At 40.3% G+C, this 13,026-nt stretch overlaps 1 protein-coding gene across 24 annotated transcripts in view; it reads right to left on the reverse strand.

Moving 5' to 3' along the window:
- DLGAP2 (DLG associated protein 2) overlaps nt 1-13,026 on the reverse strand; it is a 463,300-nt gene that overhangs the window by 155,510 nt on the left and 294,764 nt on the right. The window lies entirely within an intron of this gene.

Consider the following 13,026-nt stretch of genomic DNA (forward strand, 5'->3'; position numbering starts at 1 on the left):
ATTTAAGACAGACATATTGCAATAAAATAGGAATTAAATAGGAATTTAATAGGAATTAGTATTTTTTAATGAACCTATGGTCTCAGAAGCTTGCATCTTCAGTGTAAGCATTTCTTCTGAGATTGTACATAAGAACAATATTTAGAAATCTGCAGAATGCTTTTTAGATTATACCATTTTAAAAATAAGATTTTCTTTCTTGATCACAAAAAATAATAGACCTAATTTTGTCTATCTTAGTGTTAATTCTTTCATATATTTTTTTTTTCCCAAAAAATTAGCTGTTTTAAAAAAAGAGAACTGGAAGTATTCCTGCTTGGCCTTGTAAGGCGTAAACAAGGGCTTCACTGGCTGACTCCCATCTGAAGAGAGAGTGGGAAGGCAGACCAGTAGCACTGATGGCATCAGAATGATCCCTCTCCAACTTGCACTGGGACCAGAATTCACAGTTTTGTCTTTGAAGTACTTTGTCCCAGCTTTGGAAATTCCATGTTCTTAACAGAACGTATGTGTTTAGTAACTCTGAGGAGTTATACCCAGGGATTCATTTGTAAATCTGTAGCCAGAACTAAGAGTAGTTAGCTCTGATAAAGTATGGACACAAGATCAGTTAGGATTGCTACTGCATTACCAAGGTGTAAGGCTAATTCTCAGACATTCATAGCCAAAACCCCCTTCTGTAGGTAGCGTTCTGTCATGCAAGACAGGGATGTGAGCACATTGCTAGGAGGAGTCCACCAGTTCCCAATTAGCTCGCCGTGATAGCATATGCAACCCTCAGATTGTCTTTCTTCCCATCATTGCACAAGTGGGATGGCAGAGGCATGCAGTAGCTATGTTCTCTTGGAAAAGCACAGCAAGCAGATTGTGACTGACCAATTTACCCTGACATGTGTACACATAAGCTCACTTGGCATTTATAGGAATTAAATGTATTTAGGAGCAGTGCCTGCAAAAAGGTTGTTGGGCAATTTATGCACTTTATTAGGAACTTCTAGCACCATTTTTAAACTACTTTATCTTAAAAAAAAAAAAAAAAAATTGTTTCCTGATTGCAATAATCAATGCGTACAAGATTCTAGATTAATGGTTTAGGCCAAAGAAAGCCTGAACTTGTAATACAGTAAGTAACTCTAAGAAATTATTGGGAAAATATTTACCAATGAACTCCTCGATATATAACTTCTACTGGAAACAAGAGGAAAATGTGCTTTGCTTTAATAATTTACAACTGTTTAAATGACAGAAATTTCCTGAGGACTGAGAACATTCTTACTGTTGTAAACAAAACAACCCAAAATGTGATAACTGACTGAATTACTTTCTGAAATCCAGGGTAGTGAACAGCATGCATTACCTAACACTTCCAGTACGTGGGGTCTCAAGCGTTGATGGAACTAGATGATCTTAAGGTTCTTTCCAACCCTAGCTATTCTATGATTCTATGATCATAACAAACTTTATTGTAATGTACAGCAGAAAGAAAAACTCATTCCAGCATTTTTCCTTCCAGAGCCTGAGAGGCGAATGTTGTTGCTCCCTAGTAACCCATAAAAACCCTACCAAGCCCATATTATGCATAAATGGAGTATCTAGCTATGCAGTCACTGCTGTCTGAAAACAGACTGGATGCAGCCACATAAGGATCATTCAAAAAAATTGTAATTCTTGAATTGCCCAAACTGCTGGCATTGTGCACACACCGTGCCTCAGCAATAATGTGTTTGAAAACATCTGTTCTATGCAATTTTATTGAGGAAGGTATTCTGATGCAGAAACTTAAATTTCAAGAAATAGAAAGGAGGAAAAAAACGTCCTCTTCCTCTAGCAGTGAAACCATATTTTCTCAGACACTGGGATTTATAAGAAAAAAAAAGCAACCCAAACCAAAAATAGTGGGACTTGTACTGAAAAGCACATGTACATATTCTGACTTGCAGCAGAAATCACTGTGAAAATGCTATATCTTGAAACTAATGCAGATAAAATAAATTAATTAGGCACTTGTCTCAGCATAAAAACAGCACCGCTTTGTAATATTCTATGTTAAGCTAATGATGTAAATTGAAGCTGTGTTTATTTTCTAACAAGTCAATCTACACTAACTGAAAACAAGGTAGTTTGTCACCCAAGCACATGTGTCCTTTGTGAACTGTTAAATCAAATCAGACCTACTTTGCTAGCTGAAACCAGAATAGTTTATGGTATATTGAACCCACAAATCATGATCCACATGCCCCAATTCCATCATTACATTTCACAAAGAATGATATGAACTGACACTGCATAGGCTGGCAATGTAAAGTTTCCCATATAAAGATAAATACAGTGTGTACCATTTCCCTGCTAGACTTCAATACATGCAATTACTGCAGTTATAATCGAAAGAAACCTTTTCTGTGACTGAAAGACTGCCACAAGATTTCTTCTACTCCTCTATGGACTTCATGGGGAGGAGAAAAACATTTTTTGTTATTGCTGAGAAGACTTTGCAGTTTCTTGGACTGATTTTCAACTAAGTAAACCTGGTCAGGTGGAATCCAGTTTGCCTCCATTCCATGTATTTGATGAATTGCCCTGATTTGGCACCACTCACTTTTATTTTCACACATAAGACTTCCTAAGCAAACAGCAGGAATATGAAATGGAAGTGGAGTACACACAAATGAAGCATGTTTCCATCCTCTTTTTAAGGCAAAACAGTTGGCATGTCCACAGTAGAAATTAGCAATGAATTATATTCATGCAATCCATTCCCAATTCATACTATAAGTCTTTGATTTAAGTAGAAAAAAAGATTGATTTGATGATAAAGTTGACTTCCAGTTGCATAGCATGGTATGATTTTTAAAAGGGAAAGAGGGCATACTTCTCAGCAAGTAGTATCTTTGGCACACCACATTCATTTCATCAGCTCAGTTTAAAACAGATGTTGGCAAAGGTACAAGCTTTTCAGGCCAATAAGATAATTGTTTTTTCCTAAGGCTGATTAGCAAGATGTAATTCTGTCTATACCTTGCCTGCAGGGCTCTGTTCCTCATATTTCAAACCGGTGTACACTGCAAAATCCAGTACACAACCTTTGACTTGCACTCGCATGGTACTCCTAGCGCTGTGCTTACAGTAAAATATCAAAGCAGGGTATAGCTGCCACTGACACTCATTGGCAGAGTACCAATGCCAAAAGAAAGGGATCATTTTTACAGTGCACAGGAAAACATATTTAAGGTGCAGAACACATTTAAATCATTTAACATTAAGGACTCTCCATGGCATTGTCAGTGGGATGATGAAATGCCAAACCATCTCTGGGAACTGATACCTGCTTAGAAAGGTTAGGAGAAGATAAATGAATGTTAAATCATACTCTTTTGAAAATAAATTATTTCTTCCTGCTTCTAAAATATTTCTTCCTGCTTCTAAGTAATAGATATCACAAGCAGGATCTGAGTATCTCTGTTTTGCTAAACTTCCACAGTTAGACTCAATCTTATTTCACTAAAAACAAATAACTGGGCAGGAGAGCTCAGGAGCCACTGTGGATGTGCACAGACACCTGGGTCATGAAGTCAATAAAGTTCATGTCTTCTTAAACAAAGGGAAGCTAGGGATTAGGTTAGGAAAGCTAAGGCTCAGTTAGAATTAAACTTAGCTAGAGGTATTAAAGATAACAGGAAGGGATTCTAAAAGTACATAGCAAATAAAAAACAGACTAGGGAGAATGCAGGCCCCCTCAGGAAGCTCTTGGGAGAACTGGCTACACAGGATTTGGAGAAGGCTGAGGTTCTGAATGATTTCTTTGCCTCGGTCTTCACTGGCAAAAGCTCTGACCACACCACCCAAGTCTTGGAAGGCAGATGCAGGGACTGTGAGAATGAAGACCTTGCGCCCACTGTAGGAGAGGATCTGGTTCGAGACCATCTTAAAAATCTGAACGTGAACAAGCCCACGGGTCCTGACGAGATCCATCCACAGGTCCTGAAGGAGCTGGCAAATGAAGTTGCAAAGCCGCTGGCCATCATATTTGAGAAATCATGGCAGTGAGGTGAATCTCCCGATGACTGGAAAAGGGAAATATAACCCCCATTGTCAAGAAGGGGAAAATGGATGACCCGGGGAATTACAGACCAGTCAGTCTCACCTCTGTGCCTGCCAAAATCTTGGAGCAGATTCTCCTGGATGGCATGTTGAGGCACATGAAAAACAACAAGGTGCTTGGTGCCAGCCAGCATGGCTTCACTAAGGGGAAATCCTGCCTGACCAATTTGGTGGCCTTCTATGATGAGGCTACAGAACTGATGGACAGGGGTAGAGCAGTTGATGTCATCTACCTGGACTTGTGCAAAGCGTTCGACACTGTCCCACACAACATCCTTGTCTCTAAATTGGAGAGACATCAATTTGATGGATGGACCATTCGGTGGATAAAGAACTGGCTGGATGGCCGCATGCAAAGAGTTGTGGTCAATGGCTCAATGTCCGGCTGCAGACCAGTAACGAGTGGCGTCCCTCAGGGATCGGTGTTGGGACCAGTCTTGTTTAACATCATTGTCACTGACATGGACAGTGGGATTGAGTGCGCCCTCAGCAAGTTTGCCGATGACACCAAGCTGTGTGGTTCGGTTGATACGCTGGAGGGAAGAAATGCCATCCAGAGGGACCTTGATACTCTTGTGAGGTGGGCTGATGCCAACCTCATGAAGTTTAACCATGCCAAGTGCAAGGTCCTACACCTGGGTTGGAGCAATCCCAGGCACAGCTACAGGTTGGGCAGAGAAGAGATTCAGAGCAGCCCTGTGGAGAAGGACTTGGGGGTGCTGGTCGATGAGAAAATGAACATGAGCCGGCTTCAGTGTGCACTTGCAGCCCAGAAAGCCAAGCGTATCCTGGGCTGCATCAAAAGGAACGTGACCAGCAGGTCGAAGGAGGTGATCCTGCCCCTCTACTCTGCTCTCGTGAGACCTCACCTGGAGTATTGTGTGCAGTGCTGGTGTCCTCAACATAAAAAGGACATGGAAGTGTTGGAACAAGTCCAGAGAAGGGCCACAAGGATGATCAGGGGACTGGAGCACCTCCCAGATGAAGATAGGCTGAAGAAGTTGGGGCTGTTCATCCTGGAGAAGAGAAGGCTGCGTGGAGACCTCCTAGCAGCCTTCCAGTATCTGAAGGGGGCCTATAGGGATGCTGGAGAGGGACTCTTCATTAGAGACTGTAGTGATAGGACAAGGGGTAACGTCTTAAAACTTAAACAGGGGAAGTTTAGATTGGATATAAGGAGGAAATTCTTTCCTGTTAGGGTGGTGAGGCACTGGAATGGGTTGCCCAGGGAGGTTGTGAATGCTCCATCCCTGGCAGTGTTCAAGACCAGGTTGGACGAGGCCTTGGGTGATATGATTTAGCGTAAGGCGTCCCTGCCCATGGCAGGGGGGTTGGAACTTGATGATCTTAAGGTCCTTTCCAACCCTAACTATTCTATGATTCTATGATTCTAAACAGGAAGAAAGGAGCAAGGTCCAGCCACTCAGAAAATTAGGCTAGTCACAAAGAAGAAAGTAAAGAGCAAGCATACATCTGCAGTGGCTGAAGATCATAGAATCTTCAGTGATTTGGGTTGGAAGGGACCTTAAAACTCATGTAGTTCCAACCCCCATGCCATGGATGGGGACATTTTCCACTAGCCCAGGTTGCTCAAAGCCCTGTCCAACATGGCCTTGAAGACTTCCAGAGATGGTACATCCACAATTTCTCTGGGAAACCTGTTCCAGTGTCTCACAACCCTCATAGGAAAGAACTCCTTCCTAATATCTAACGTAAATGTACCCTCTTTCATCTTAAAGCCATTCCCCCTTGTCCTGTCATTACATGCCCTAAAAGTCCCTTTCCACCCTTCCTGTAGTACCACTTCAGATACTGGAAGGCTGCTCTAGGGTCCCCCTGGAGCCTTCTCTTCTCCCCTTTTTCAGTCAGTCAGAACTTTACGAGATCACCATGACTTATCAAATATGATGACTAGTGGCTTAGCCACTTCACCTGCCAGTTCCCTCAGGACCCATGAATGCACCTTATTGGGTCCCATGGACCTGTACACCTTCAGGTTGCTTAGATGTTTATGAGCCTGATGTTCTCCTTGTTGGTGAGCACAAGGTCCAACATAGCTCCTCTCCTCATTGGCTTCCTTATCACTTGGAGAACGAAGTTATCATTAACTCATTCCGGGAATCTCCTGGATTGCTTATACCCTGCTGTGTTGTCCCTACATCAGATATCAGGGTGGTTGAAGCCCTCTGAGGATCAGGGGTTTTGAACGTGAGGTCACTTCTATCTGTTTGCAAAGGACTTCATCTGCTCAGCCTTCTTGGTTGGGCAGCCTGTAGCAGACTCCACTATAATGTCACCTGTCCCTGCAACCCTGAAATTCTGAGCTATAAACTCTCAGTTGGCTCCTCATCCATGCCTAGGTGGAGCACTGCACTGCAGCTGGTCATTGACACCCCCTCTATGTGTGAAATGGCTTTGCATTAACCAGAAGTTAACGTACAGTTAACTATAGCTTTGACAATCAGGTCAGTGAAAACTGTTGACATATAATGCCAAGGACTGGATTTGGATTGTGAGTTTGGCTCCACGCAGATTTTGGGTTTAATGTGGTTCTACCCAAATCTAAATCCAGGGGGTCAACTAGGAGAAGGTAAGCAGTTCTTTGCATTAGCCTCTAGAGGGGGAAAGTTTCCTTCATCTTTGGAAATTATATGTATTATTAACTAAAAAGCTGTTTTTGCAGTAGGCAACTCTTACAGAGTCCCGTTGACCAGACTTGGGTCTGCACAATTTATCATTATCCTGCCGCTGTGCCCCTAACCTACTGTAGTAAAATTTCTTTTCATACTCTTTCTTATTTTCTTATTTTTCTTTTAGTGTAAGGTGTCCCTGCCCACGGCAGGGGGGTTGGAACTAGATGATCTTAAGGTCCTTTCCAAACCTAACTATTCTATGATTCTATGATTCATTGACATATTATTACATTAATTTACCACTAATTCTGTTAACTGCATGGTTATTATTTTAATGAGAATGTACACCTTTCATGTGAAAATTTCCCCAATGAGAAGAAAAAAGAGCATAAATGTGGCACTCAGGAATTCACAGGAGTAGAATCACCATGTCACACACCCACTGCTCACTTGCACTGCTTGTTTGAACTTTTACTCTGGGAAATAATTCAAAGGAAAACAAACAAACAAACCTAGTACCGTCAATCTATCGATTAAAATTTGCATCAGATTGAGAGAGGCAGATCACACCTGCGGTGTTAACCAGGGTTTCATTTTGTCAGTGTTCTTTACTATGACATCATTAAGAATGGGATAAAAATTTACTTTTCTTCAGTAGAGGTGTCTTCGTGTGAGTTAGGTGCCTGAGCTTCCATTAGCTTCAATGAGGAAATTGAATCAATCAATTACATCAAAAAGTGGAAATCAGTCTTGGTCAGATGAATAGTTAGAACAGCTCTTTCCATTGAAAAAAATCTCTCATTAAATACAGTGCATGCTTAGAAGGTTCCCTACATAACCTATAGTATAAGTATTTGGAGCTGAATCTCACCACGAAAATATCTTTAAGGAAAAGAATCTACATATATGAATGTGGATCTGAGATAGCCACAATAATAATATGGGGATGATATAGACATATATTAGCTGGTTTGCAGTTGCTAAATCTGATAGCCTCGTTTTAACTGGCCGTTTCAAAGATCTCAGTCCTGGACAAAACCAACCGTTTTCCTGCTAGCCTCTAGTGTAAAAACTCACTGATAGCTTTCTCCACTCTTTTAGAATCATTGTACAATTGTACAGGATGATGCTTGTAGCTTTATATTTTGCCTTTTCATTTCATATTATTCCACAAGAACTAATAGAATCCAACTATTATTAATGATAGCTGGTAACCATTCACACTGCCCATGCATGTCTGCTCACACAGCTCACTTCTGCGCTTGCACACTGACTCACAGTTACCACTAGTGCATGGCTGGGAGGATAACCCCAGCTGTTAGTGCAGAGGCATGAGGTGGTAACAGCACATAAGGGCTCTTAGGTGGGTTTCCACATTGTCCCTTAAAAGATCCTTCATTTCATCAGGTCTGCATGTAACCCTACAGCCTAGTTTCATGTAGCAGCAGCACCCTCTTAAATGTGGTCCTATTTACACAAGTGGCTGTTGATGTCAGCGTAGGCAGGTGGCCAGATGTGGCCTACTTTTGGTGCCCCACGCTTATCAGTTCTTGCAGTTAGTCAGACTGCCAATCACAGGAGCTTATCAGTGTCTGGGACACTGCTGCACATGCTTTCTGCAGCCTGCTGTATCCTCACAAATTTCTCCATCCAGACACCTAAGCACCTATAGAAATCAGTCTTACAAGCTCACACAGAAGGCACTTTTATGTAATGCAGCCTCTCCCCTGCTATGTGATATGCTTTAGCAGAAGAAGCCAGTGGGAAACCTAAAATCCTGTTATTCCAGATGTAAATTTATCCTTACATAGTAGTTGTGATAATCACAACTGGTAATACTACCAAAGCACAAAGCTGGTAATACTACCAAACGCACATTATCCTTAAAAGATTCTATTCAAAACAACGTGATAAGGGAGGAAAATACACTTTGAGATTTACTAAAGAGCTTACTAAAACAAAAAGCTTTCTTAAGACACAGCCAACTTTCTGGGATTCCCTCCCCTTGGGTAACAAATATTAATTAAATATATTGTCCTTAGTTTCAATTCTGTGCTCCTGAAGCTGTATTTAGCAGGGCTTTTAGGTTAAAATGTCACCACCTTCTATACAGTATAAATGCTCATATTTCATTTAATAATATAAAACCTTTAGGTTATATAAATAGTATTTATGATATTGGAGAGAGCTGATTGTTAACATACCCTCCTTGTCTAGTTTGGCTTGACTGAGCTTCTTTAGTATGTTCATAGTGATAACATACTTCAGAGTAGAAGAATCTGGGATTTAATGACCCTGGCCACTTTAACTGCACCATGCTCTGATTCTCTTCCTCTACAATTTATGCTTGCCTCATCTCTTTACTAATGTCTTGCTTTAAAAAAAAAACAAACCAAACCAAAAAAAAAACAAACAAAAAAAACAACAACAAAAAAAAACAAAACCAAAAAAAAAAAAAAAAAAGAAAAACAACCACCAATTAAAAATAAAAAAATCTCCAAACCCCATTTCCTTACATTTTGAAAGCCATCATAAATTCATTTTCTCGTTCTGCTGATCCCAAACAAGCTGTCTTCTTCATGCTTCCTAGTATAATCATGGCCTCAGGACTGGTTTATCCAAACTCATACAGGGTTTTTAAATAACATCAGAAACTGCTGTAGAAACTCCAACTGCATACAGCCATCTTGAGATCAGAACATTAATGCTTTCCAAAGTAGCTCTCATCAGGAAACTTAAAAGTACATTATGGCTGAAATCCCAGCCCCGGTTTCCTGCAGTGATGGATGCAGCACTGACAGTGGCAGCAGCACCAACTCTGCTCGAGTGCAGATTTTAGCAGCATTTAGCAGCAGCATTCACTAGCACTTTGATAGTGATGATGGACAACACCTATCATCAGTACTGTAATTTGGGCTCCCTGCAGTTCACCACAGCCTCACTGCCCCATCTTGAGCCAGGATTTCCCAGAGGATTACCACCACAGGCATGCTGTCCTCACCACATTTGTGATAGTCCCAATGGTTTGAGGAAGGCATTCTGTATCTACAGGGACACTGTAACTTTGACTGCTACAGCTGCTGAATCCCGCTCAAGTTCATTGTGTACATACATAAAACAAACTCACACAAATAAATGAAAAAGTTTCTCAGAAACATCAATACAAACATTACTCATACTTTCCTCAGTGACTTCCACTTGTGTGGCTGGTTTAGCCATGAAAGAAGTGAAAGAACAAATTTCCTAATATACTTGACATTTTACATCTGTCTACAACTATGTTTGTCTACAACTGTCTACATCTATGTTTACAAACATTTTTAAGCTCAGGAGCACTTTTTAAATGATGCATGACTGATCACTGAATAGGCAACACCTTAGAATCATGGAATCAGTGTGGAAAAGACCTTTAAGATCATAAAGTCTAACTGTTAACTCCACCACTAATCCATGACCCCAAGTGTCACATCTACACATCTTTTAAATACCTCTGGGGTGGTGACTCAACCACTGCCCTGGGCAGCCTGTTCTAATGCTTGACAACCTTTCAGTGAGGAATTTTTTTCTAATATCCAATATAAATCTCCCCTGGAGCTACTTGAGACTGTTGCCTTTCCTCCTATCACTTGTCACTTGGGGGAAGGACCAAAAAGTATTTAGTGTTTGGAGCATCTCTCCTATGAGGAAAAACTGAGGGAGATGGGCCTGTTCAGCCTAGAGGCGAGAAGGCTCAGGGGGGATCTGATCAATGTGTGTAAGTATCTGAAGGGAGAGTGTGAAGACAATGGGGCCAGATTCTTCTTGTGGTGCCACGCAAGAAGATGAAGGGCAAAAGGTAGAAATTAAAACACAGGAAGTGCCACCTGAACATAAGGAAGAACTTCTTTACTCAGAGAGTGACTGTGCATTGGAATAGGTTGCCCAGGGAGGTTGTGGAGTCTTCCCTGAAGATATCTTCCCTGAAGATATTCAGGAGCCCTCTTGACACAGTCCTGAGCAACATGCTCCCTTTTTCATCAGAATAGTCTCAGGTTAGATATAAGGAAGAAGTTCTTTACTGTAAGGGTGGTGAGGCACTGGAATGGATTGCTCAAGGAAATTGTGAATCCTCCATCCCTGGCAGTGTTCAAGGACAGGCTGGAGAGAGCCTTGGGTGACATGGTCTAGGGTGAGGCATCCCTGCCCATGGCAGGGTGCTGGGACTAGATGATCTTAAAGTCCTTACCAGCCCAATACATTCTATGATTCTAAATAGTTTCTGCAGTTTCGAGAGTCTATTGGAATCCAACCTATGCATTTAATCTCACTCTCTTTCCATACGAAAATTTGAAACTTAAATTTATTTAGCATTAATGTGGAACATATGTATTCCATAACTAAGGAGAAGTAATAACCTGATACACATCATGATATGGTGATACCATGACTCTCAAGCTATCAAACTTTCCAGACCAAAAAACCATACAATAAATGAAGTAAAAATATGCTAAATAAAACTTAACTTTTTAATGTAATGTTGAGACATTTGTGAAAACTTCTGACGCAATTCTGGAGGGAAGCACCAGGCAAATGAGGAGGCTTGATAATATTATACCAGAAAGTAAAATAATTAAAAAAAAACCCAGCAGTTTCCTGAAAAGTGAACTGCAAAATAATGTATCTGCTCAGTTTTATTGCAGTCCCTTTCTCAATCTGCTTTCTGCATGAGAAAGGCAAGAAATCGTGTGAAATTCATGTATTCCACTTCACGCCGCTATTCATGTCAAACACTATGACATGTCTTTCGGAAGTTGCTTCTTTGTGTTGTAAGATTTTTTCAGTTGATCTCATTCTTTCTGTTGTTCTGGAAATGCCTTTTCTCTCATACTTTCCCTGTTTTTAGTGACTTTGCTTTTTCCTTGAGATTTCTATAAACATAAGCTCTTGAATCAGCAGGCGTTTCTAAACAAAAGATAATTTTCTCTCATTTTCACCTCAGCATCAACTTCCCTTCCTCTAACTCATGTCAGATTGCTTTCAGATTTGTGCGCAGCTTGATCTGGTCTTTCATATATCATTCATTATCTTCTGCTGGCCAAGCCACAATATTTTTTCATATTCATTCTCCTGTCTTTTTTGCCTTTTGTCAGATAAGACTGAGCACTTATTATTAAGCAGTCCTTCAAGCCTTTGATGCCCTGCCTGGTTTCAGAAAGGCTAAATAACTATGTTTATATGTTGACATGTAGAGCACTGAAGTACCAAGTTGAGCTTTATACAAGAAAGCTGACTCAGTGACTTACTAAATATTAGGACAGTTCCTGTTATACTAAACAAGCTGAGTCTTTTAAGTACATTAGATTTTCAAAAGCTAGTGGGAAAAAAAGTCTACTTAGGTACTTAAAAGGAAAAAAAAATCTTGAAATTGCAGGATTTCCATGTGGCAAGCCCAAGAATTTGCTGACAGATAATGCCTTTCCAGAAGGAAAAGTCAGAAGAGATTTGGCACAGTTTGTAATCTCCAAAATAGGTATACAAGAGCGACTGACTAGTGCTAGAGGAATGTAGCATTTCTATATCCCAGAAGACAAACAAAGGATAAAAAAAAAAAAAAAAGCAGCCATTAAATTGTAAAATGTTAATTTGGAAAACCACAACCAAATAACACCCACAAATTAAGTTTCTACATGAAAGGCAAATATATTTCCAATATAAGGACTAAAAATCTTAAGGTCTTAGAATGAAAGCATGAGGAATTTGTTAGGCGCTGGTCTTAAAACAGAATTCAAGGCTTACACTAGTAAAACAACACAAATGTAAGTAATGCTGTTTGGTATTTATTCTGCTTCCAAGGTATTTCAAAGAATAATTTCACAGATAACTCAGAGCTTTTAAAACACTGAAGCCTAAATGGATCACTTTGTCACTATACATGAGTACTGTGCAGGAGGTTTAAAGTTTACGTCAGGTCAACAAATACTTGGACTCAGAAAAATATCCTTTCTGGGGTACCAGCTGTATAATGTAGACATGAAGGAAATCAGCTTCCATTGCAAAATGGTATTTTAGCTCTCATGCGGATCTTAGTTCAGAAACATAATGTGCTCTGACAACTGCTCTGAAACTGCTCTGTGTACTCTGAAAATGAAGAAAAATTAATCTTAATATTTCAAAGATAATCAGTCAACATATATGCTAAAAAATTATGCTACAATAAAATGGTGATTGTTTGGTTTTTTTTTATTTTCTCATTAGTGCCTCTTCAAACTTCATGTTTAGTTGAACCTTTCCAAGCCTGTGGCAATGTCTGAAGAGA

The sequence above is a fragment of the Pezoporus occidentalis genome, unplaced genomic scaffold (genome assembly GCF_034315485.1).
Source record: "Pezoporus occidentalis ecotype Australia unplaced genomic scaffold, CSIRO_AGI_Poc_V1 ctg29, whole genome shotgun sequence".
Lineage (NCBI taxonomy): Eukaryota > Metazoa > Chordata > Aves > Psittaciformes > Psittacidae > Pezoporus > Pezoporus occidentalis.